The sequence below is a fragment of the Notamacropus eugenii genome, chromosome 6 (assembly GCF_028372415.1).
Source record: "Notamacropus eugenii isolate mMacEug1 chromosome 6, mMacEug1.pri_v2, whole genome shotgun sequence".
NCBI classification, from domain to species: domain Eukaryota; kingdom Metazoa; phylum Chordata; class Mammalia; order Diprotodontia; family Macropodidae; genus Notamacropus; species Notamacropus eugenii.
The window spans coordinates 200,166,872-200,193,080 of NC_092877.1; the positions used below are offsets into that span (position 1 = coordinate 200,166,872).

Consider the following 26,209-nt stretch of genomic DNA (forward strand, 5'->3'; position numbering starts at 1 on the left):
TAAGCAAGTCACTTGGCTTCCACCTGCCTCAATTTCCTCAATTGTGAAATGGTGATAATAATAGCACCCACTTCCCAGGATTAGCAAGTGCTTGGCACAGTGTCTGGCATATAGTATATACATGCTAATTACTATTATCATTAATTATTATCATGAATTATTACTTAGGGCCCCTGAAGTCTGGTGCCCAATCCAGGTCTAACCTTAGGATACTTCCCATGTGTCAGACATTTGCCTCTTAAAATAAAAACTAATTTGATTTTCATACACACACACATACACACACACACACACACACATGAAATGCTCAGTGTTTGGTGAATATTAATAAGTTAGTGTGATCTACCCCTTAGGCAGAATATTTTCATAGACTATGCCTTAACCCAAAGAAATGGTATGAGTAGTGAATATTTCTAACTGGTGAAGAAGATTTTTTTTTCGGAGGGGTAGAATTCTTGGTGCCCCTAAAAATTGTACCACATAGGTAGACTAAGTGCCTACCCCGACTATAGCTTATGGTCCATTTTGTTATAACGATTTCATGGTTAGATGTCGTCCCCCTTTGTAACTTCATACCGTCTGTTTGGAGGGTTTCCAGCAGTAGTCCGAACACAATGCTGGACAGAATAAACACATAATGAATGCTAGTAAATGAAGCAGAAAGGTATAGTGTAATGATCCCTGGATTTGATAACAGAAGACCTGGATTCTAGTCCTTAGCTCAGATTCTAGCTTTTATAAATAATAGGAAAATCATTTAACTACCCTGCAATCCAAATTTCTTAATCTGCAAAATGGGAATGATAATACTTTTTCAACCTTGGTTTCCATGAGGAAAGTACCTCATAAAATGACATATAAATATGATTAATGTTACAATTTACTCTTCTGGGCTCAGGGCGAGCAGGAAAGATGACTCATTTATGAGAAAAGTGCTTTCCTAAATTCTTCAGAAGTACCTAAGTTACATTGTCTTCCCTCTTTGGGAGAAGGTAACCTTACCCACTTTTCCCATTGCTTTTTTCTCTTTGGCCTCCTATCTTCTTCTGATTGTGAAGACCTGAGGTTGCTTTTTATAACTTCCTTGTTTTGGCAGATTTAGCTATTATTAGACCATTTTTATCTCTTTCTAATGTATTCAAGCTTAATTACATGTTTTTCTTCTCCTTCAGTTCAATTGTACTAATTATGTGGTATTAAGTCTGTCTCAAGTGTATTAATAGACATTTCATTGTCCCTCCATTTACTAAATTGCCCAGGATTTGCACTTTTAGAGTGCTTGCCATTCATAGTATCTTCACTTGTGTAAAAAATTTTTAAAATAGTGCAGGCTAAATCCTATATGTTTGACTCTTTATGTAAAATTGTAATTAATGGTTGAAGGACTCGATGCAGTCTAAGAGCCTACCGACTACAGCTACATGTGAGTCTAATTAAAGTTAGGCAGTCCTGTTGTCATCAACTAATAAAAGTTATTTAAAAATAAAGTTTTCTTTGGTTTTCCTAATAAAGTACGGCTAAAAATTTCAGATATTCAAGATGCCAAAATATTGTTTTCAAAATGATATTTTTCAGTCTCACTTAAACATTTATCAGAAAAGAAGAACTCCAGCTATGGAACAGTGGTCCCTCTCTAGATAATAGCAATAAGTCAATTTTCAAATTTGATTTATATTGACAGTGTGCTGTCAGCAGACATTATCCCCTTCTCTATTCTAGCAGGGAATGGGCGTGATTAAGACATGGCCATATATACTCCTTTCCTGGTGTCTCTTTTGTATTTCTTGCAGGAACATGGGAATGGTTGCCCATGTCATCATAAACCCTTCAGCTGTTCAGAAAGCACCACTCACAAACCCCTCCTTAAACCTAATCTTATACTATTAATGCATTTCCCCAATGAGGGAAAATAAAAATGACATTGTCTACTGAAAAGGGTTAATGATTCCTCATCTATATAATTTAATAGATAGTCGTACCTGCAATAATGGTTCTTGTTGAATGAATGCAATTTAGCAGCTCAAATAAAAGGTATGATTCATTTCTCTAGAAAGCAGAATCTTATTTGCGAGCTCTTCTATTCTAGACAGCATGGTGGGGTGGAATAAGCTTTGGATAAATAAATGAATAAAGTATCCTAACTTCATACCCTGGATCTGCCACTAACTTGTTGCTTTTTCACTTTTAAAGCCAATCACTTTTTTCTCTCTTTGCTTTATGTTCTTCTGTGAAATAACACAATTGTACTAGATTATCTCAAATCTATCACCATTGTAGTCTAGAGTTGGAAGGGACTTCAGAGTCTAATCCTAATTCAACCCCTTTATTTTACAAATGAAGAAACCAGGACTCTAAGAGGATAAATGATTTCCCAGGTGATACCAGTAGCCTTCATCAAAGAAAGGACTTGAACCTAGGGCATTGGATGCCAGAGCCAGATTCTAATACCTATTATAATTGTTTGGCTTATCCGGGACCCAGTCTTTTTCTTCCCGTGGACTGCTTTTTGATGGTTGCCTAGCTTGTTAGACCTACCTGAAGTTAGGGTAGGAACTGACAAAGGAATGGAAACCAAGAAATTTCCATTTTGCTCCTGTTGACAGCTCTGACAAAATGTTCGTCAATTTAGAGGAACTTGAAATAAATTATGAAATTTCCAGGTGACATAGGGATTTTAGTTCTCTGCTCTATCCCAATCCCCCATAAACACAAATCATTTTAATATGGTCATAATCTGTGTAACTAGAAGCTAAAAATGCTACTCTATATTTAATATTCTAAGCAAAATACTAATCAAAGTATCTAACTGCTGCAAGAAACTTTAAAAAAATTATCTAGCCTTTCTTCCTCCTTCATTCAAAGATGAGAGAAGTAAGACTCAGAGGTTGAGCAGCTTTTTCAAGGTGACATAGCTACAGGGCCAGGATGAAAATCCAGGTGTGTAATACTATTAAGCCACATTTACTCCAAGTTTTGTTCTTTAACTCTGGTCTTTGCAGAAATTTCACAACATGTAGGTGAGGATGATTTGATATAGACTACAGAACTTGGTAAAATAGTAAAGTTGGAAGGAACTTTAGACATCATCTAATCCAACCCTTATTTTACCGATAAAGAAAATAAGACCCAGAGTTAAGTGATTCACCTAAAATTACAAAGCTCTCCTTTAAGGGATCCAGGATAGAATCAGATCTTATCATTATCAATTTAGGAGTTCAGTCTACTATACCACACTTCAGTTGCTTTTTTCATTGTCATAGCTTATCAGAGTTGAAAGGGATATTAGTTCTCTAAAGACCTGGTCATTCTAAAGACATCAAAATCAATGTGTAAGCTTTGGGGGTGGGGGGATTATATAAATGTGAGTTTCTATTGTTAAAATTTATGATATTATTCTGTATTATTGATCACACTTGAAACTGCAGTTGGAACTAACTTATCTGTATGCTAAAAGTCCATTACATTAGAATACTAATGAGGATTTGGTATTAAATTGAGAAGAAATTATTTTAATAAAGGATATGGGTATGTGAATACTGTTAGTCACTTTACTTGAAAAAATAATTTAAATGCTTCATTAGGTTAAATTAAAATAAGAGTTTAAGTATTTTAGACAATGGTGAATATCTATACTGTATTGTATCTGAATGCAATATCTGAACATTATATCTGAATACTGAATATCTATATTGTATTGTTAATGATCAAAACATTTGAATTATGGACAATGTGGGGTAGATAGAAATTTCTTGATTTCATGGATCATGAAATAGACAAATAAGAGGTTTCAGCCTCTTATTTAGGTGTCAAGTGATTGCCTGTTTCAAGCACCAGTAACATCCATATGCTATATTGGAGTATATGGAGTGTTCAGGGAAAACAAGCACCTTTGATGTGAGGGCTTGCTGAACCCTGAAAAGGGCTGCTCATCCACCTTTGGTGTCCAGCTCCCACCTAACTCTCACTTATGGTTCCAAGAAGTTATAGCATGTGCAGTGGTCATACCCAATAAAACCATCTCAGCAAATGGCTTAAACCAGGTTAAGGCCTCAAGTCCATCAGTAAGCTGGGGAATGTCTACTCCAAGTATGTGAAGACTTCCCCTGGCTGAAATGGGTAGATGAAAACAATTTGTTTCAATGGCCATGAAGGTGACTGAAGCAAGTACTATAGAGCATTTAGAGCATGGTCAGATGTGGAAGATGCCAGGTCCATGACATGACCAGTCATCTTTACTTCTGTCTTGCCACTGCACTTTGATGATTCTCAATGAGTGAGGCTGTCTCACTTGAGTCCAGTTCACAGCACGAGTCAAGACACCACCCCACGAGGTCATTGGTCCCTTTCAGAAAACAAAAAACAACAATTAAATCCATATAGCCCCCAGAAATCATACTACCAGAGCATATGTGTTCCTAAAATTAAGATAACAGACCAAATCCTTGAGAAGGGCTTTCAAAAGAATTGTGGAGGGGACAAATTAATCTTGGCACTATGCTGTAATAGAGATGAGACACTTTCCCCTCAAGGTGAAGTGCTACAACTAAGCAAAACATACTTAAAACTCTCCAGCAGAAAGTGCTTAGAAGTACTTAGAGGAGAGGTTGTTCTTTGGGGATGGAAACAGGCTAATTCGAAGAGAGGGCCAGGGATTCAGTATTGAGGAGGGATCAATATGAAAGTTGTATTTACAGCTCCAAAGAGGTCCTTGGAGGACAATATACTCTAATTCTGTGCCATGAAAAATCTCAGAAATCATCAGAACACCCTGTGGATGGACTAACTCCACATCACATCTATACCCTTTTTTCATACTTTAAATAAGCTTGAGCTGCTAACCTGAAAAGAAAGTGAGCTCCAGGGAACTGGATGGCAAGAATGAGGGACAACTACCATGTATCCTGGTGCCCTCAAGACAGAAAAAGAAAAGAGTAAGTCCTAAGGTTTGCAGAGTAGATCATTAAGTGGGAAATTCTGGGGTAAAAGTAGAGAAGGGTGATACAGGGTAAGAAAGCATGGGAGAGATTTCAGTCTTCATCAGTGGAGGGAAAGACAACACCAAGGAAGGTATCATTCAAAATAAGTTATCATTCAAGGAATCAAAATAAGGCACAACAAGATGGTGTTTTACGAAAGAGAAAGCTAGGTAGCAAAGTGGGTGGAGTGCTGGATTTGGAGTCCAAAGACCAGAGTTTGAATCCTGCCTCAAATACTTAATAGCTGTGTGAGCCTAGACAAGACCCTTACCTTTGAACCTCTGTTTCTTCATCTGTAAAATGGGAATAATAATAGCCACCACATCCTAGGGTTGCTGTGAGGAGCAAGTGAGCAACATAGGTAAAGTACTTCAAAAAACTTAAAGCACCATATGAATACCATTTTATAGTAGTAGCAGCAGCAGCTAGTACTAGCAGTACTAGTAAAGTCTTGCAGGAGAATATTTCTGTTCTATATCGGTTGTATCTGAGTCCTGGAGTCAGAGCATTTCATAACTAGAAAGGAAATAGGGAAAGCCACAGCCTTAGAGATGTCAAGGCTTATGCTTCTGAGCCAAGAAGGATTCAGTGAAGTTGGAGTCATGGGGTGGGTACCATGTTTTCTATTTTGATAGTATTAAAGAAGGTCTCATGAGAAAGGATCCGCTTAGGACAAACAAGAGCAAGAAGAAAAACCTACCCTTTCTTTAGCTAATGCCAACAAAGCTTGTGAAGACTTTTCCCTCCACAGAAGAGTTATCTGTGCCAATGGAATCATAGATCTGGACCAAACAATTTTTGCATAATAGACTTTTTCTGAAAGAGAGCCTTTATGTCTATATTATGTTCAAGAAAGTAAAATATTTTGTGGTTTTTGATATGAAAATCTGTTTCCTTTCTCATATTTTCATCAAGGATATGCTCAATATGTATGTACTATATAGAGTATAGATCATTCTCATAACTATTTTTAGAGCCAAGAAAGAATGAAATGTGAGTCATTAAATGCTAGTGTTTTCTTAGTCTTTTTTTTATAATAAAATCCTTTATTTTTTCCCATTCTTTAAGCATTAACTTGAAAAATCTTTATCACCTCCAGCATCAATGTTTAGTATGTGCACATGGTTTGGTTTAGCGGTTCTTCTTAATTTTATTTCCTTAAGTGCCTTTGAAGGGATTATAGTCCAGTCACGGTCACTCCACTGACACTGACGATGAAGATACATTGCCATAGAAATGTTGGTAAATGTGATCCATCTTTCCCTATTTCCTGTCCTTATTCCAATTTCGACTACAAATTATTTTGGAATGATTATGTTTGGTTGGGTCTTGCACAAAATTTGCCTCAAATTTGCTTATTCCTTCCATTTTATTTTTACTGTTTTGTGAGGTGACACCACTTATAATCTTCTACTATTCTGTTTCCTAATGATTTTTAAGTGATCTGTGCTCCATGTTTCTTTGCCTAGTGAGGAGCTCAAGCTTTTACTCACTGGCTGCAGCAGCTTCTGAGCTCTTCTGATCTCCTTGTTGTTAGAGAGTCAGTGACTTTACCTTCATTCATTTTTTTTTTCCAGATGCAATAGCATTTAAATAGATCCAGCTGGAGATCTATTTATTTACATCTTTTTGTAACTGCAGGCTGTATCTCCTACTCATCTTTATCCTTTTTGCTTATTTCATGTTGAATGACCTTTATTCTAACAATTTGATAATATGACTGCACACAAGCAGCTAAGTGGGAAACAACTCCCGCATCAGTAATAAATAATTTCTGTGCCTCAGTCCTCTATTTCAATCCATATCTCAAACATAGGACACCATTTAGTTGCTGAAGGAAGAAAACATGTCAGTGACTCTGGGAACTAGGGGATGTTAAAACAAAAGGAAATGTTATTTATTCAGCTTTCTGGAGATTGAGAAACCCATAAAAAATAAAAGCCCATATAAAATCTGCAGTATGGCCTCAACACTTAACTGTTTAGTGTGGTGCCATGGTAAGAGCATTGGTTCTAGATCTAAATCCTGTTTCTAATACTGACTGCCAGTGTGACCTTGGGCAAGTCATCTAACCATCCTGGGGCTCACTTTCCTTATTTGTAAAATGAGGGATTCAGACCAGATAGAGCTTGAGGTCTCTCCCAACTCCAGTTTCATGATGCTAGGATTTTGTGAGCCTATAATCTAATTGCTATACACTCAGAGAAAGATCTCCAGAGTTAAGAGAACAAAGGCTGCTTTTTAGGGATAGTACTTGGTCTAATGGAAGTGCTATTGCTTTGCTGCATTCATTGATACATTTGAAAGAAATAAAAATCCAACAGATGAAACCACAGAGAGCATGAAAAGGCAAAATCTGGAGCATTACTTATATGGAGGGGTAGTTATTTGGAGGGAGGTGCAGAGGATAAATAAATTCAGAAATTACTAAGAAATTCAAGCCTTTGGAAGAGACATCAGTGATGAAGATTTAAAGAAAGCCTGCCAAAAGAAATTTCAGCCAGTTAGGAAATAAGCACCTGGAGTCTCAGAAGCTTTTAAAGCCAGAGGGAATGCCCTTGCTATTCTCACTAATCCTGGCAAAAGGCTATGCTGTGATAAATATGGAATGAATGATTTTTGCTGGCTCAGACTCTGTAATTATTATGGGGATTTTGAAGCTGACATTATCTCAGAAGAGGTACTCAGCATCTTTGTTAGAGGCATTTTCCTATAGAAGAAACTAATAGCCTCTCAAATGTGTTGAATGACACTCACTTTTACAAAATGAGAGAGGGAAACCTAGAAAGAAGAAAAACCTTAGAATACACATCCTGCATTTCTTTATTTGCTTCCCTCTCTTGTAATTGAGGCTCCCAATGAGTTTCCCAATGCTTAGCATATTCTAATAATTTAATAAATACTTTTTTATTTTCTTTTTTTATTATTTTATTTGTTTTCAGTGTTCTACAATCACTTCCATATAACTTAGATTTTTTAATAAATAGTTTTTTCATTCAGCATTCAGCTGACCACCAGTAATCTCCCATGTAATTTCTCCCAATAAATTGTCCATGGGTCACTCCAGGTCCACAAAAACACAAAATCTGCAGGTGCCTTATTTTATCAATAAGCATATTGGGGAAAAAAAATCTCTAAAGGGCCATCTCTGCATGACCCAGAAAAGACTATAGAGGAGAATTACATAGGCTCTATCTTACTGAGTTGCTGGAAAGAAATATAGGAGAAGTTAAGCTCAACAAATTGGTCCAAATTACTCCAGGATGATAACTTGGAACCAAGAGCCACAACATCAAAATGAGAATGCTGCATACAACAAACAAAAGCCCTGGTCACTCTTATATACTTAGATAGAGGCAGGTGATTTAATTGGAGGCAGGTCCACTGTGAGGGAAGGAGGAGTCATCTTGTTAGTTATCCATATATATGTTCTTAATTCCATTCCATAACAGAAAATAAGCAAGAGGGAAGGGATGAGAAGGGAACTAGAATTTAAGGACCTACTATGTGCCAAGGACAATGCTAAGCACTTTACAAATATTATCACATTTAATCCTCACAACAATCCTAGAAAATATGTGTTAATGTTATCCCTATTTTATATTAAACCAAGGCAGAGATTAAGTGACTCACCCAGGGTCATCTGAGTCTGCACTTGAACTCAGGTCTCCTGACTTCAGGTCCAATTTTCTATTCATTGCACCATGCCTCTAGGAAATCTGGGATTTGGTCATTGGATCATAGATATGGACCTAGAAGGAACCTCAGTGGTCATCTCTTTTATTTCCTTCATTTTATAGACTGCCCAAGATCACACAAGCAGTAAGCATGAAAGATAGGACTTGAACTCACTTCCTCTGGCTCTACAGACAATTTTCTTTCTACAGCATCCCATTTCCGGTTCTGCTATCCGTTATTTATGTGACTTTGGCCAATAGCCTTTTAGCTTTTTAGGTCTCCTTTTGCTCATCTGTAATTTGAAGTGGTTAGAGTAGTGAAATATGACTTAGGTAGTAACACTAGATGTTCCAACATCAGTATGTGATGCCATAAAAGGGGATCAGCCAGGGCTAGCTCGATGGTACAGTGGATAAAGTGCCAGGCTGAACCAGGAAGACTCATCTTCCTGAGTTCAAATCTGGCTTCAGGTACTTTCTAGCTGTGTGACCCTGTGCAAGTCACTCATCCATATTTGCCTCAGTTTCTGTAAAATGAGCTGGGAAAGGAAACGACCAACCTCTCCAGTATCTTTGACAAGAAAACTCCCAAAGGCATCATAAAGACTCAGACATGACTGAAAACGACTAAACATACAAAAACAATAAGACAAATTTTGTTGTGAGTACCTAGGGCTTTTGGTAGTATACCACTAGGAAAGGAATGATTGTAAATCACAGATCAAAGAACCTCAGAGCTCAACTAGCCCAAGCCGCTCTTTTTTTTTTTTTTTTTTGAACAACTGAGTCTCATCATCTTCCTCAGGGTGAAAGTACAAGGACTAGTTAACCCAGGAACCTAGACCTTCTTCTTGCATCACTCATCTCTCCTTAAGTAACCCAGTAGCCTCTTGATCCTGGAAGTTCATCATATTGATGCTGAATTTAGTGGGATGTATGATCAGCAGAGTCTGCTGCAACTCAGAGCTCCTCAGCCTTCTCAGGAGCTGGGATGGCAAGCTTGCGCCATCACACTCAGCCAACCTCCTCATTTTATAGTTGCAGATGCTGAGGCTTAGTTTCGTCCAATGTCACACAAGTAGTAAGCGTCAGAGGCTGGATTTGAATTTGAGTTCTTTGGCTCCAGAGCCACAATTCCTTCTACTAACTTATCCTACCACCCTCAGTGCCTTTGAGATGCACAGTATACAAGCTATAAAACTCATGAATGTCAAAGGCCCATGTGAAATCCTTTGCATCCATAATGCCTTCCCATATGCCCACTAGACTCTTTTCTCTTTCATCTGGATTTCTGTAGCACGGACTGTCCATAGCACTCATTTGTCCCATATCATTTATTGCCATTTATTGTTAGATATTTTTTGGGTGTACATGTTGTAGCTCCCTAGCTAAATTGCAAACTCTGTGAAAGCAGGAACTGTCTTGCTGTATTTTACATCTTCCCTAGTATATATGAAAGGTTGGTTTTAATAAATATTTGTTAATTCTTATTGATTGATAATTAAGCATAGATGCATTTTTTTTTTATTGAAACCCCTGCTCTTCAGCTGTCAGCCAAGGCATCAAATGACTTCTCAGTTCCTAGCTAGCGTTAACTCATCTTAGTGGGCAGAGACTCACATGGGGTCATGGTTGCTCATGAATGTGCTGATCTGGTTTCCTTGGCAACTCCCAGTTGAGTGGAGAATGGCAGTCACGCTGAAGGAGGCATATCAATTAATCCCAGGACTGATCAGATGACAGTTCTATTTTAGAACACTTTCTTATCAATTAGAAGAAAACGTGTCTGCCATGCATAGATTCTCAGCAGTTTTTGCCTTTGTGTTAGCTTATAAGCAACAGGGAGGAGAGCTCAAACTGACTTGTAAAAGAAAAGATCACAGAGGATTTTGATGGACTGACTAACGGTTATGGTAAAAATAGAAAATGAAAATTTTAATGTTTGGCGTTTCTTCCTAAAGGAAAGCAGGGTGTTATGAACATGCAACCTTCTGGTGTTTCTCTTTGAAAATTACTAGTGTCACTAATCATAATAGCTAATAATACCTAAGATTAATATAAAGCTTACTGTGGGTCAGGCACTGTGCTAAGCATTTTACAAATATTATCTCATTTGATCCTCACTACAACCCTCTAAGGTAGATACAATTATTATCATTTTACAGATGAGGAAGCTGAGGCAGGACTGAGGCTGAATTTGGCTGGCCCTAGCCCAGCACTCTATGCAATGCGCCACCTAGCTACTCCTATCGATGACTATCAGTGACCATAACAGGAGAGGAGGCAGGGAATGGGCAGATAGGAAGAGAAAAGTAAAGGGTAACTGTTAGGTAGTGAGTCAATGGAAAGAGTTCTAGGCTTGGAGTTGGAAAAACCTAGGTTCAAAATGCTGTCTTTAACACATTGTCTGTGTGACAGCGGACAAGTCCAGGCAACTCTTTTATGAATCTGCAGATGTGCTATTGAGTGGAATCAGTGGAGGGAATCTACACACCAAGAGTTCCCCATATTGATAAAATCATCAGTCCAGCCCTCCCTACCACCTCCACCAAAGAAATTTGTATGTTTTACTTAGAGATGATTCTGGGAGAGGGGAAGGAGCCAGGACAAAGGGGAGATTGGGGGTCAGAGACAGGAGGAGAATGGTCAATGAATGACTCAGGATTCCAGAGGAGAGTAGAGAGGATGGGATTAATGATATATACAAAAGGTTAGCCTTGAGAAGGAGGGCTACAACCTCATCCTTGAAGACTAGTGAAGGCAAGGAGAAGAAATGAATAAACCCCTATTCTGTACACATCAAGGACAATGAGATGTGCAAAGAAGCTGAATCAGCTTGATATCTCCTTAGCACAAATGTACATCTAGGTCAAGTAATGGTATTAAAAAATTCTGGGAGACTGTGCCTCTTTTTTTCTTATAGTTAAATTAGATTTAGTTGCAATACATATATGAGGTTTAGAAATCTTTTTGGTGCATAGAGGGTTTTTTAAAGATGGTATTTGATATGAGGAATTTGACTTTTAGTTTCATGGAGATGCTAATATGTCATGTCAAAATATTTTCTTTTATAAAATGTTTTTACAGTTTTGCACTTTAATTGCAAATATGTGAGTACTTTTCATTTTTAGCCAAAAGATCTAGTTTCAAATCCTGCTGCCTCAGCTTCTTCTGGTGCTGCTTTGGGCACATCAATTAACCTTTCTGAGCCTTGGTTTCCTCATCCGCAAAATGAATGGGTCAGAATGCATTCGCTCTAAAGTTGCTTCCAGCTCTAAATCCTATGGAATCAAAGACAGTTTTAGTTTAAACAATCAGTTAGCAAATTGCACTATGTGCAAGGCTCTGTATTGTAGAAGATTAAATGAAGTACAAGAATGTAAAGCCTGATCCTTGCTCTCCTGGAGTTTTCCATCTAGTTGAAGTGGATAAGACATAAATATATAAAACTTTAACAATAGAAGATGTTAATACAAATAGATTCTGTGAGTCCTTCCTGAAACTTCCACTTTTCCCAATCTGTAGGATCCCTCAGAGCTTAGCTAGTACTGTATTCCCTCAGGGGTCTTGGGGAAGCCAGTATCCTTTGAATACTATAGCTCATGAGCCTACTGGGCTGTGGTTCAGATTTCTGCTTCTCATTCAGTTTAGCTGGAATGCACTCTTCTCTCTGCTGCCAGTCAGTAAAAAACCTATAGGCCCCAAAATGGCTTGGCATTTTATAGATGACTCACAGGTTAGAACCAAGTTTCTTCAGTCAATCAAATGTATTTTCTGTGTGCTGATGAAGGACTTTTCCAAACTTAGTATAAAAGTCTATGGTTGATTTGGGTGTATGGTGTATTCAGGGAGGACTAGCACCTCTGGTGTGAGAGTTTGTTAAGCTCTTTTCAGCGCTACTAATCCATCTGTGATGTCTACCTTCACCCAACTCTTACCTGTGGTTCCAAGAAGCTGTAGCAGGTACAGCAGCCACACTGGAATAAAAGTCTTAGCAGATGAGCTAAATCAACCTGAGGGTAACTGACAGCCCTCAAACCCACCAGAGTTAAGGGGATGTCTACCCCAAGTATGTGAAGACTCCTCCTGCAGAATAGATGAGTGAGAATAATTTGTTCCAATGATCATGAAGGTGGCTGAAGCAAACACTGTGGAGTGCTTAGAGTTTGGTCAGACACTGAAGATGCCAAGGTAATCCACTGCATCCCAGGCCATCATCAGACAGCTTGACTTTTGTCTCGCTCAGGAATGGGGAACCTGTGGCCTCGGCCACATGTGACCCTCTAGGTCCTCAGGTGTAGCCTTTTGACTGAGTCCAAGTTTTACAGGACCCATCCTTTTTTTAAGGGAACTTGTTCTGTGAAGTTTTGATTAAGTCAAAGGGGTTTCACTTGAGGACCTGGAGGGTGATATGTGGCCTCAGAGCCTCATGTTTCTCCCCTCTGGTCTTGCCACTGGACTTTGATGACCCTGGAAGATGGCTGATGACTTTGTGCAATTCTGTCTCACTTTAATCCAATTCACAAGTAAGTGAAGACGTCACCCCATGATGTCATTGGTCCTCTTTGGCAATGAAGGGTGAACAACACAAGTAATTAAAGAAAATGCTAAATTTCAATTAGAGGTCAGTGATAATTAAGATGTATTTTTTTTCCCCATCCAAGTTCATGTAACCCTATTTATTTATTCATACACTACTAAGGCATCCATAAATCCCTTTGTTAGAATCCCTGATCTTAATGGTCTTTGAGGTCCCTTACAAATCTATGATCCTAAGAATTTTAACAGGCAGAGAGAGTATTTCACAGGGGAGAAAGTACAATTTTACTTAGTAAAATATTGTTTTCTCATTTTTATGATCATGCTCTAACCTTGTGTCCTTATTCAGTGCAATTCAGTAATCAAGGTTCTTCCTTGCAGAATCCCTTTTGTCTTATACTGTCTCATTCTCTTCCCCCCCCCCCCACCCCTGTTTTCTATACAATGCAAAGGAGCCTTATTAATACTGTTGCTTTAGCAATTAGGAGAACTGTTCAATCAGGCACTTGAGACAAATGAAGGGGCTGAGAAGTTGAACAAATTATAAATATTACAAACAGAAGAAAAGAATCTCACCCCTCAGGCAAGGTTTATATAATGCCACTTAGAGAACAGTCATTGATTTTGGTTCAGTTTGGCCCTTCTTAATTTGTCTCAAGCCACTTGTAACTGATGTCCTTTCTTTGCCACTCTCCAATGAAGGCAGATCAATGTTGCTCCTTCATCACTCCCTACCTTACCTTCTGTATCACTCAGTGTTCTCCAAGTACTGAGCAGCTCCCAGGAAGGTTTACTTCTTATTCTCCAGAACTTTGTAAGGTGTTGTAGGGGGTGTAGCTTGAACATGATCTTAGGTCAGTTTCAGAGATGAAATGAGATATTATTAGCATGCCATTAAACATTAACACAAGGAGGTTTACTTTACCCAAAATAGCAAAGATGGGCCAAAAAAGAAAAAAAAGATACAATGGTCCTTAGTTTCTCTAGATACGTTTCCTTCCACCCTCCCCACTAGCCTAGAAACCCTCTCATGTAAACTTCAGAAATCCACCAACTCTGAAGGGCCTAGGTTCCATGTGGCTGGAATTGTTTTAGGCCCTTAGATGACCAGAAGGGCACCTAGGTTGCTCAGTTAATAGAGAGCTAGGTCTAAAGTCAGAAAGACTCTTCCTGAGTTCAGATCTGACCTCAGACATTTACTAGTTGTATGACCCTGGGTAAGTCACTTAACCCTGTTTGCCTCAGTTTTCTCTCTGTAAAATGAATTGAAGATGGAAATAGCAAACAACTCCAGTATTTTTCCCAAGAAAACCCCAAATGGGATCACAAAGAGTCTGAGAGGACTGAAAAATGACTGAATGATAAGATGACTAGAAAACTGCACCAGGGAAGTCAGAGGCAATCAAGGCCTATGGTCAGTTTGTCCAAGGTATGCACCATGTTGGCTGTGGGGGGTTGAGGGGAGAGGAGGACATAGAAAGAACATGTATCAGAGAAGGGAGTGCCCATTGGACCGGCCAATCACATCCAGTGGCAGTTTTGTCTTTTTTTAGGCAAGTCATCTTCAAGTTGTAGGAGAAAGAAGAAAAAGCTTCAGGGAAAACCTGTTCCTATCATGTGCTATCCTTTTTGTTTGTTTTTGCTCTCCATTCATTGTTTTTAGGCAGTATTATGAAGAGTCACTGGCCTTAGAGTTAGAATGATGGCTGTCCTTTGTTCTTAAAGAGGACCAAAGTGACACCACTGTGCTAGAGTCAAGTTATGGTATGTCCCCCTGTGACTGATCAGATCAAAATGAACAGGTCGGGCCCAAATTGTCCATGTGAACATCTGGGGTGGATTCTCTAAATCTGCACATCTTATGTTTCTTTTGAGCTACTCTAATTCTGCTTTGCTCATAGAACACAGCACCTTATCTGATGTGGACATGCCATGCTGAGCAGTCCTTGTGCCCATGTCTCCTATGTCACACAATCAATTCCAAAGTTCTTAAGAGAGACCTTGAGAATGTCCTTGTATCTCTTCTTCTGACCACCATATCCACCCTTGTGCTATGTGAGTCTTTCTGGCAACTGTACATTTTACATTAGAACAATGTGGCCAGCCCACTCTCTGAAGTAGAGTTTCTAGGAGAAATGCCAGGAGTAAAACAGAGGTCTGTACACAACATTTGTACATCTGACCAAGGCCTTTGATACTGTCAGTCATGAGGGCTTATGGAAAATTATGTCAGTATTTGGTTGCCTGTATGTCAGTTTCATGATGGCTTGGATAATAGTCAGAATACACACTTCCTGGTTTCCACACTTGTCACTTTCCCCATACCTTATCAGTCTTAGAATTCAGAGCTTGAAGGGACCTTAAAGGTCGCCTAGAACACCCTTCTCATTTGACATGTGGAAATTAGGACATACAAGAAAACTAAAATTCATTGAGGTCAAATGATTTGTCTGATGTCACATAGCTGTCAGTAGCAGAAATAGATTTCAGAGAAGTATGATATAATGGATAGAGGGCTAGCCTGGGAGCTAGGCAAACCTAAAATTAAAGTTTACCTGAGATACCTGTTAACTATAGAATTATTGCCTGATCCTCAGTTTCTTTACCTGTAAAATAGGGGGGAAGGAGCAGCAATACCTAGAGTACCTGCTTTCCAGAGATGTTGTGGGATTCAAATGAAATCATGTATGTTGATTTTTAGAGTTTACATATTATTAATATAAAAGTAAATGCCTGTTATTATTGTCAATTCCAGGTCTGATCATTTCCCTGCTAAACCATGCTGATAGAGCCAAGCATATTGGCATGAGCCAATGTGCCAAGGCTGGTACTTAGGAGTTGTGAACTGCTGACAAATTTGGGCCTAGGCTATGGAGAGATGAACAGGCCCAGGTTGGAAGCAGAGCAAGTCAGAGCTTCCATGCAGATTAACAATGGGTCAGACTGAGAGGGGCCTCTGCTCTTGTCTAGGTGAGTTAGAGAGACCCAGTCTCAACATATAAACAAACAAACAAAACCCATGCTGATAGGGCCTTAATCTTTAAGCTCCAGAGCTGTAAGTGGGTGAGAAGATCTTTTCTCTTTAGCAAAAGGCAGTGTTTTATAGTGGGAAGAGAATGGACTGAGAATTTAGGAAGTTCTAGGCTCTTCCCCTCACCTCAGATACTTACTAGCTATGTGACCCTGGGCAAGTTAATTTCCTGAGCCTTGATTTCCTCATCTGTAAAATGAAGATTTTATACCAATTTCACAGAGTTATTGTGTCAAATGAAATTTTGTGTGTATGTATGTGCATGAGGGTACGTGTATATGTGTACACACACATGCACACACACATTGTTCAGTCTTTTCAGTCATATTTGACTCTGTGACCATATCTGGGGTTTTCTTGGCAAAGATACTGGAGTGGTTTGCCCTTTCCTTCTCTAGCTCATTTTTACAGATGAGGAAACTGAAGCAAACAAGTTTAAGTGATTTGCCCAGGGTCACACATCTAGTGTCCAAGGCCATCTTTAATCTCTATCCAGTGTGCTACCTATCTGCCTATATATAGACATACATACATACATACACACATATATACATTTATATGTATACACACATATTACACATATACATATGAACATAATAAATAATGTGCAAACCTTAAGGTGATATCCAAGTGTGAGATATTATTATCCTCTTTACCCAAGTGTCTTACTGCCATCATGCTTGCATTTGCCTTCAACCAGTATTATCTGAAACTAGAATACTCACCTGTTTATTTTAAACATTTTCAACCTTAACTTCTCACCTTCACCTTCAAGTTCAACCATAACTTCAACTTCCAAACTCTGTGTACACTGAGAGGCCTTTGAATACCAGAATAATACTGAGAGGCCTTTGAATACCAGAATAATGTCTGCAGGGATTTTCCCTTTACCTTATCAGGGCAAAAGATAAGAGTTTGCAGGAAAACTTTGTATACAATATTAGCAACATCTTGGGATGATCTTTCAATGACTCAGCACTTCTCAGCAACACAATGGTCCAAGACAACTACAAAGGACTCACAAAAGAAAATGCTCTCCATATCCAGATAAAGAACTAAGAGACTCTGAAAGCAGATCAAAGCAGTTTTTTCCTACTTTATTCTTTCTCATGTTTTTTTTTCCTTTTGATCTGTTTCTTCTTTCACAACTGTAACTAATATGGAAATTTTTTTTACATGACAGCATGTATATAAACTATATCAAACTGACTACCATTTTCAGAAGAGGGAAGTGGAGGGAGGGAGAAAAATTTGGAACTCAAAATCTTGTAAGAATGAATGCTAAAAATTTTCTTGACATATAACTTGGGGAAAAAAATACTATTAAACTTTTAGAAAGAGAGAGAGATAAGGATTTGTTCTCTGAATCCTATAGTAATCTGTTGCTTGACATGTTATCATCCTTACAGGACTTTCTTCCTTCTACTAAGGAACCACCACTCTACTTCTTCCTAACCAGACTCTCTAAGCCCAAGAGAAACAGGGATTGGAGTTCATTGTATAACTAGGTCATATTTATGTATACACAGATATGATAAAGAACTCTCAGAAATGTGATCTCTAGCATTTCCCTAAGGGGGAAAAAAAGTCCTTTTATTTAAAATATAAATGATTGGGGGTTTTTTCTCCCCTGTTTTTTGATATCACATGTTTAGAGGAGGAGAAGACTTGCATGGTTTACATTAGCTTTTTCAAAGGCATTGCTTAAAGGTTGTTTTGAACAAAGAAAAATGTGTATTTGATTTCATAAGTGCACTTGGGCTTGCCTTTACCCTCTCATTTCCTGCCTCTCTTTCCCCTCATCTCATAATGAAAAAGATATTATTCTGTCAAATTCCTAAAGCTTATTTCCATCCCATTAGCCTAATGACGCTATCAGTCATAAGGAATAAAACCGAGGCATAGCCTTTCTTTCATCCTCCAACTGATATGGATGTTGACTAAACTGAGGAAGAATCCAGGTGCAAAGGAATAGGAACTGCCTCTGGGGCCAGAGGGGCAACTAGGTGCTGCAGTGGATAGAGCACCAGTCCTGGAGTCAGGAAGATCTATGTTCGGATGCAGCCATCAGACACTTATTAGCTGTGTGACCCTGGGTAAATCACTTCATTCTGTTTGCCTAGTTTCCTCATCTGTAAAATGAACTGAAGAAGGAAATGGCAAACTGCTCCCTTATCTCTGCCAAGAAAACCCCAAACAGGATCACAAAGAGTCAGACATGACAAATAACTGAACAAACTTTGATAATACTCTTTTAATTGTGGGCTATGCTCTTGATTTCTCTCTTTATCCCCTTGACCATCAAAAAACAACTTCTTCCTCTTTCTCCTAGGCCTACTGTCTTCTGGTTTCTTCTCTCCATAGACTTTGTAGACCTGAGGTTCTCAGTTTTTTCAAATATTAAGTGTAGAGGTACAGGGCAGGATTTGGAGCTAAAGGAACTGGGTTTAAAGCCTAGCTCTGACATTCCATTGACAAATCAGATGACCTCTGTGGAGCTCATTTCCTTATCTATAAAATGAGGAAGCCAAAGTAGATGGTCTAGCCAGTCCTAAATCTACAACTTCTTTTGTCAAGAAATTTAGTAAATGTTCACATGAGAATAGTTGCACTTTTAATATCTGTTGATTAAGAAAGTATAAGGTGACAGCAAGCTATGAATTCAGTAATGTTTTTAGTGAATTTGTATTTTTGTTAGTCAAAAAAATTTATATCCCATTTGAAAAAAAACATACATGTGTGAGATACTTATTCAGCCTATATTAGTTTGCTTATTAATATTCCTCTATAAATTCAAATGTTATCTCCACTTGTAATAGCTCCATAGTTCTCTAGAGACCCCCAGACTTGGAATTCCAGACTTGGAATCACTGCTATAGAGCTCTATATGTAGTCAGGCAAAAGTCAACTCACTTTGTGGTCATTTAGAGAAGCAGGGATGATTCTCCCAGGAAAATGTAAAGGAAGTGAAAATTTTTTTCAGTCTCCAAATTTCTTCTTTTTCTGCTTTTCCTAACATCAGATACCCAGTAGTTTCAAAATCTGCTGATCTGTAGAGACCTGATAAACCAATTGACTCATATGTAAATGAAGATAAAAAGAATGAAAAGTGTGAAAAAAAGTCCTAACTATATGAGAAACACTATGATAAGGCTTATTTACTCCACGGGGTATTTGAAATTTAGCAAGGAAAGACAGCTTGGAAGTCAAGCCTTTGGTCAAAAAGAATTAAAGTTCTCATACCATTGAAAGGAAGGTAGTTAATTCTGAGTATTGTATTTTTGTATCAAATAGTTCAATGAAAGAGATATTTTTAGGAGTCAAGGCTGAGTCTTTTCAAATTCTCTTAAGTCACAGCATTACTAAGTACCCAAGCATGTTCTGGTGGAATGGACAGCTGTGCTGTAAAGCTGTGGTATCAAAGTCAAATAAAAAGAGGGGGCCACTAAACTGTACGTAACTATCCCTGCAGCAGTACGTTGACTTAGAAAATCGTATGTTAACATCTATGGTCTACTGTATTCTTATTTATTTTGTTAAATTTTTCCCAATTACATTTTAATCTGGTTTGGCACCCCTTTTGAGTGTTGTACCCATAATTCAGCACAGACCCTGCAGGCTGTGTGTCTTCTGTAGAAGTCAAGGTCTTTTGTTAGCTATGGATGTTCTGGGTTCATGGAACTGTCATAAAATCCTGGTCAGGTCTCATCAATTTCCTAGAATATCAGCCACATCATCCCAAGAAGGTTATTTCTTCCCTGTTGTAGTTGATCTATATGCAAGGTGGGAATCAGGTAACCCACCTTCTTTGTATTATTCTAGGGTGTCAAGAGAGCATTACTAATTAGCCCCATTATCACAGCTGACGTTCAGAAGGAGCTTTCTTGTTTATAAATTACTTGGCATGTGATATCTCAGTTGATCATCACAATAACTATACAGTAAAAAGGTAGTTCATTCGTATCTCTGTGGCAAAGATGAAAGAGCTGAAACTCAGCAAAATTGTTACTTATTTAGCTAGTAACTTGTAGATGCTGGGCTCAAACTTGGACCTCTAGATTTAATTCTAGGACTCTTTCCATTACATACAGCTGCTTTCTCACAGCCGTTTAAAGGATCTCTGAGGCATCTAGTCCAAGCCATTTTGAAAAAGAATGCCCTCCATAGCATGCCAAACAAAGGTTGCAAAGGCTGAGCATTGGGAAGGAATCCATTCTTTCTAAGACCTACCATTCCACTTTTAAGTCACTGTCATTATTAGGAAGTTGGTTTTTTTCCCCTCACATTAAGCCTAAATTTGTTTACAATTTTCATTTATTGCTCCTACTACTTTGGTGCAAAGTAGAATGTCTAATCTCCTTTCCATACGATAGCCTTTGTTATCATGTTTATCGCTTCAGCTCCTTCAATCAGTCTTCATGCGGCATGATCCCAAGGCCTTTCATCACTCTGATTGCCCCCACCTCCCACTCCTGACAATCTCCAGATTATTAATGCCCTTCCTGATATAAAATACCCAGACTGAATGTCATATTCTATATGTGGTCAAACTAGGGCAGAGCACAGCCAGACTTTTACCTCCCCTATGCCTCAACAGCGGTAGTGGATAGAGTGCTAGGCCTGGAGTCAGGAAGAGTCATCTTCCTGAGTTCAAATCCCACCTCAGACACATACCAGCTGTGTGACCCTATGAAAATCATTAACCTTGTTTGCCTCAGTTTTCTCATCTGTAAAATTCGCTGGAGAAGGAAACAGCAAACTACTCCAGTATCTTTGACAAGAAAACCTCCAATGAGGTCACAAAAAAGGGGAGATGTGACTGAAAATGACTGAACAACAAAGCTTCAACTTGATGCCTCCCTATATAGCTTAAAATTGCATCAGGTTTTGTGCTGCCATATCCCATGGATGATCCCTGCTAAACTTGAAATCCCTTGATGCCAGTCCCCAGAGCTTTTTCAGAAGGTCTGTTTTTGTGTCACACCATCCCCTTCTTGTTACTCTACATTGATCTCTCTTAAATTTCATCTCGTTGTTCAGTCATGTCTGACTCTTCATGACCCCACCTAGGATTTTCTTGGCAAAGGTACTGGAGTGGTTTGCCATTTCCTTCTCCAGCTCATTTGATAAATGAGGAAACTGAGGCAAACAGGGTCATACAGGCTAGTAAGTGTCTGAGGTTGGATTTGAACTCAGGTCCTCCTGGCTCCAGGCCTGAAGCTCTGTCCACTGCACAACCTAGCTGGCTCTTTATCTCATTAGGTTGGGTTAAATGTTCTAGCCTGATAGGATCTTTCTGAATCTAAACTGTCATATAATGTTGTAGTTATCTCTCCCACCTTTGTGTCTTTGGCAAGTGTGATGAGCATGCCCTATGTACCTTTATCCACAAGTAAGGATTGGGGTGGATTGAGTCAATCACCTCATCCTACCTAGCCTTAATATCATTATCAGATGAGAAAACGATTCTATTGAGTCAATCATTTCTAGTAGCCTCTCCAAAACAGTGGATGGCATCTGGAGCAGGACAAAACGGATACACGGAAAAAAATTGGTATAACAATCAGTCAATCAACAAGTATTTCTTAAGTACTTATTAGGTGTCAGATACTGAGGTTGGCAATAAGCACGCAAACAAACCTACTTGCAAAGAGCTTATATTCTTTTTTTTTTAAAGTAACTGATAAATTTTTAGTTTTCAACATTCACTTTTATAAGATTGTGAGTTCTACATTTTCCCCCCTTTCCTTCCTCCCCACGACAGCATGCAATCTGACATAGACAATGCATATACAATCCTATTAAACATATTTCCACATTAGTCGTGTTGTAAAAGAAGAATCAGAACAAAAGGGAAAAACTATGAGGAATGAAAAAGAGAGAGAGAGAATAGTATGCTTCGATCTGCATTCAGACTCCACAGTTGTTTCTCTGGGTGTGGACAGCAGTTTCCATCATGAGTCTTTTGGAATTGTTTTAGACCTTTAGACCTTTGCTTAGACCCATTGCTGAGAAGAGCTAAGTCTATCAAAGTTGGTCATCACACAATGTTGCTATTACTATATACAGTATTCTCCTGGTTCTGCTCATTTCACTCAGCAACAGTTCATATAAGTCTTTCCAGGTTTTTCTGAAATCTGCCTGCTCATCATTTCTTATGGAGCAATAGTAATGCATTACATTCAAACACCACAACTTGTTTAGCCATTCCTCAATGGATGGGCATCCCCTCAATTTCCAATTCTTTGCCACAAAAAGAACTGCTATCAATATTTTTGTACATGTGGGTCTTTTTCCCTTTTTTATGATCTCTTTAGGATACAGACCTAGTACTGATATTGCTGGATCAAAGGGTACGCAAAGTTTTATAGCCCTTTGGGCATAATTCCAAATTAAGAGTTTCCATTCTGAAAGGAATTAAGAATACATACAATATAAATGAAAAGCGAATAAATACAAATATATACAAAAGCCTGCACACCTCTCCTGAATCAATTGATCAAAAGCATTTCAACTAGGTGCGACATGAAGTCTGTTTGGATTAGTTGCTGGCCCCAGGCCCATGCCCTTTGAGACTTTTAAAAAACCATTAAACTAAGTTAGAATTGGGAATTTGAGAATCTGGCAGCTGAGAAAAGAAAGTCATTCCCTGAAGAAGAATCACTCGGAGGGGAGGAAATAAGGTAGCTTTGGTTTCTTCTTTTCCTCTCCTCGCCCTGAGGAGACCCTTATAAATTTCATAGTATCAAACGATTTTCAGACTTTTCCATCAGTATTATCCTACTCCTAGCAACCTCTCCATAACAGCTGACTGAATCAGGAGCCAAGGACAAACTAGATATATAAGGAAAAGTAGTTTCAGGATTTTACAAGCCCAGTAAAGCAGCTATGTCGTGCTTAAGGAGGCAAAAGGACTTAATGGCAACCTGGAACTGTGAGTTACCCCTTTGCCACACATATGTTCTCTCCCTGGACTCTATATATACTGGTAGGGAAAGTATGTTAACAAACATTTGGGGAAAACGTTGATGCCAGTTCTTACATCACAGGGTTCTGTGGGCATCAAATGAGATAACATGGGAAAAGAGTTATGCAAACTTTAAAGTGCTATGTAAATGCTATCTATTATTACTACTCTATCTTAAGAAATCCTTAAAAGCTAGTTAGGGCTGGCTAACTGATAATAGGTGATAATCATGGTAGGGAACACATTGATGGAGGGAGGGAGTTGTGATCTATAGCATTAGAAAACTGCCTCTCAATCCCTTAGGACTACCCCTGACAGCAGATATAGCCACCCTCTAGGGACCTGAACAGTTCCAAGGGAGTTGGGAGAGTAGCTCTAAAGGATGCCCCATCTGGGTGATTGATAAAAACATTAAACAACACTAGGTTAAACACAGATGTAGGGCAACACCATCCTCCCGGGTCCTCAGACTCACATCCCTGACTCCTCACTATCTCTCACTTCTCATATTCAGTTTGTCAGTTTTACCTTTGCAACCTCTCTTGATTATGTCGTCTACTCCCTCCTGATATTGCTACCACTCTCATCACCTCAGAGATGGATTATGGCGATAGTCTTTTGGTGGGTCTACCTTGCTCAAGTCTCTCTCCACTACAATACATTCTGACTAATGTGGTTTTCCTAGAGCACAGGTCTGACCATGTCACTCCACCCTAATTCCCACTCAATAAATTCCAGTAGCTCCCTAGCTTCCCCTAACTCTCCCAGGATCAAATACAAAATTATTGGTTTGGCACTCAGAGTCCTTCATAACCTAGCCCTTTCCAGTCTTACACCTTATCTCCTGCCACATATTCTTTCATCTAGTGAAGTTGGCCTCCTTGCCCTTCCACAAACATGACACGGCATTTTCTCTGGTTGTCCCTCATCCCTGGAATGCGTTTCCTCCTCATCTTGGTCTTCTGGTTTCCCTGGATTCCCTTAAGTCCCAATTAAAATCCCATCTTTTATAGGAAACCTTTCCCAAACCCTCTTAATCCTAGTGCTTTTCTCTCTCTTAATTATGTCCTTTTTATCCTGTTTATAGCCTGTTTATACATATTTGTTTGCATGTTGTCTCCTTTAGTAAATTGTGAGCTCCTTGAGGAAAGGGACTCCCTTTCTCCTCTTTTTATATCCTCAGTACTTAGTGCAGTGACTGGCACATAGAAGGCACTTAATAAATGTAATTGACTGACTACTTTTTGGACCCATTCTATGCACAGAAATATACTACAGTAATATAATCGTACTGTCTCCTAGGTCACATCTCTTCATCTGTCCCATGAGAGAATGTAAAATGTTTTGCTGAAGGGTAGGTAAAGTACATCTATGGCATTCCTCTGATCTACCAGCTTAGTAATCCTATCAAAAAAGGAAATTAGGTTAGTCTGGGGTGACCTTTTCTTGAAGCTGTATTGGCTCTCCATAATCACATCTTCCTTTTCCAGGCAATCACCAACCAATCCTTTAATAAGTTACTCTAAAATTCTTCTAGTAATTGATGTCAAACTCACTGGCCTCTATTCTCTTTCCTTTTTTGAAAATCTAGACATTTGCCCTCACCCAGTCCTGCTCTGCCTTTCTTGTTCTCCACAGTCTTTTAAAAATCATTGGCAGTTGCTTAAGAATTCCATCTGCCCATTCTTCCAGTGCCCCAGGATAGAGTTCAGTTGGATCAGGTAATATGGGCTCATCAGAGGTTGTAGGTGTTCTCTCCCAATTTCGTTACTTTATACTGGATATCAACCCCCCATTACCAATTTTAGCTCTGTCCTTTCAAGCCCAAAGGTTATTTTTCTTGCCAGAGAAAACAGAAGCAAATTAAGTTGATCAGCTCTGCCTTTTCTTTGAGCAGTTATGCTACTTCATGATTCCTCTTTTTCTCAATATGACTATGTTGTCTTTAGTTGTTCTTACCTGTATCAGCTCATTCTGTGCTTTAACACTACACTGTCAATACAGCATCATAACGTGCTTTTGTATTCATCCTTCTTCATGTGTTTTTGCTTCTGTTTCCATTACTAACATAGGCAGCCAACAAAGGAATCATGGTTTCAGCAAGCCTAGACTGCATCTCCACTATGGTAAACAAATGTTTTCTCCTACTTCAGTATGGGAGCCCAGGAACACTGGAAATCACCAACCTAAGGGTCATTTCACCCTCCTGTAGCTTTGACATGTAATTCACATGTTTCAAATCTTATCTGTTTTTGAACTAAATATGTTCCTCATCCTATGAAAGACATATGTTTGGTGTTACTAGAAACCTGAGCAAAATATGTTTGGCATTATTAGAAATCCGAGCATCTGGCATTCAAGTACATATTGCCCTAGGTTTGATTTGGTGAGTTGGCTTTTTTTTTTTTTTGATCAGTATTGAAATTCTAGTCTAGGATTCAAAAAAAGAATTTGACTAAAGTCTGGAAAATGGCCTATAATAGCAGGTTACATACCTCTCTCCTTTCTTTTTCCCCTCTCCCCCTCCACTTCACTCTATCCCAGTAAAATCTTGACTTTAACCTAATGATGCTTTGAAATGGAGAAGGCAAAGTATTTTTGGTAATGCAAGCATCAATATATAAGGGAGAATTTGGAACTCTTTCCCTGACCAGTCTATCCAGAACACTTTCTTAACCTAAATCAGATGTGACAGCAAAGTTTTTAGAGCTTAATATTCCCTCTGTGGCTTTGTAAAAATAAAGAAAAACAAACTCCATCAAAATCTTCATGGGAAATATATTAGCTTTATACACAAATGGAATAATAAGCTATTTTAATAAGGCATATCCTGCTAGTTGTTGCCCTACACAACTCTTATAATAATTGTATTAATATATCATAATTACCATTATCCCTCCCTTTCCCCCTCCTCACTCCTCTAAAGCAACAAATCCTTTTGTAACATTGTTTTGTTGATCATTCATTTGTAACACTGTGCCTATGGAAAGAAGTCCCACTTCTGCACATTCACAGGATC

General features: G+C 38.7%; 1 long non-coding RNA gene across 1 annotated transcript; it reads right to left on the reverse strand.

Moving 5' to 3' along the window:
- Positions 1 to 11,576: 11,576 nt before the first annotated feature.
- LOC140512585 (uncharacterized) lies at positions 11,577 to 25,117 on the reverse strand. Its single transcript, XR_011969847.1, has 4 exons — positions 24,631 to 25,117; positions 19,137 to 19,283; positions 13,933 to 14,041; positions 11,577 to 11,934 (listed from the first exon to the last, which is right to left on the reverse strand). It is a non-coding gene; the product is annotated as an uncharacterized lncRNA (long non-coding RNA).
- Positions 25,118 to 26,209: the final 1,092 nt, after the last annotated feature.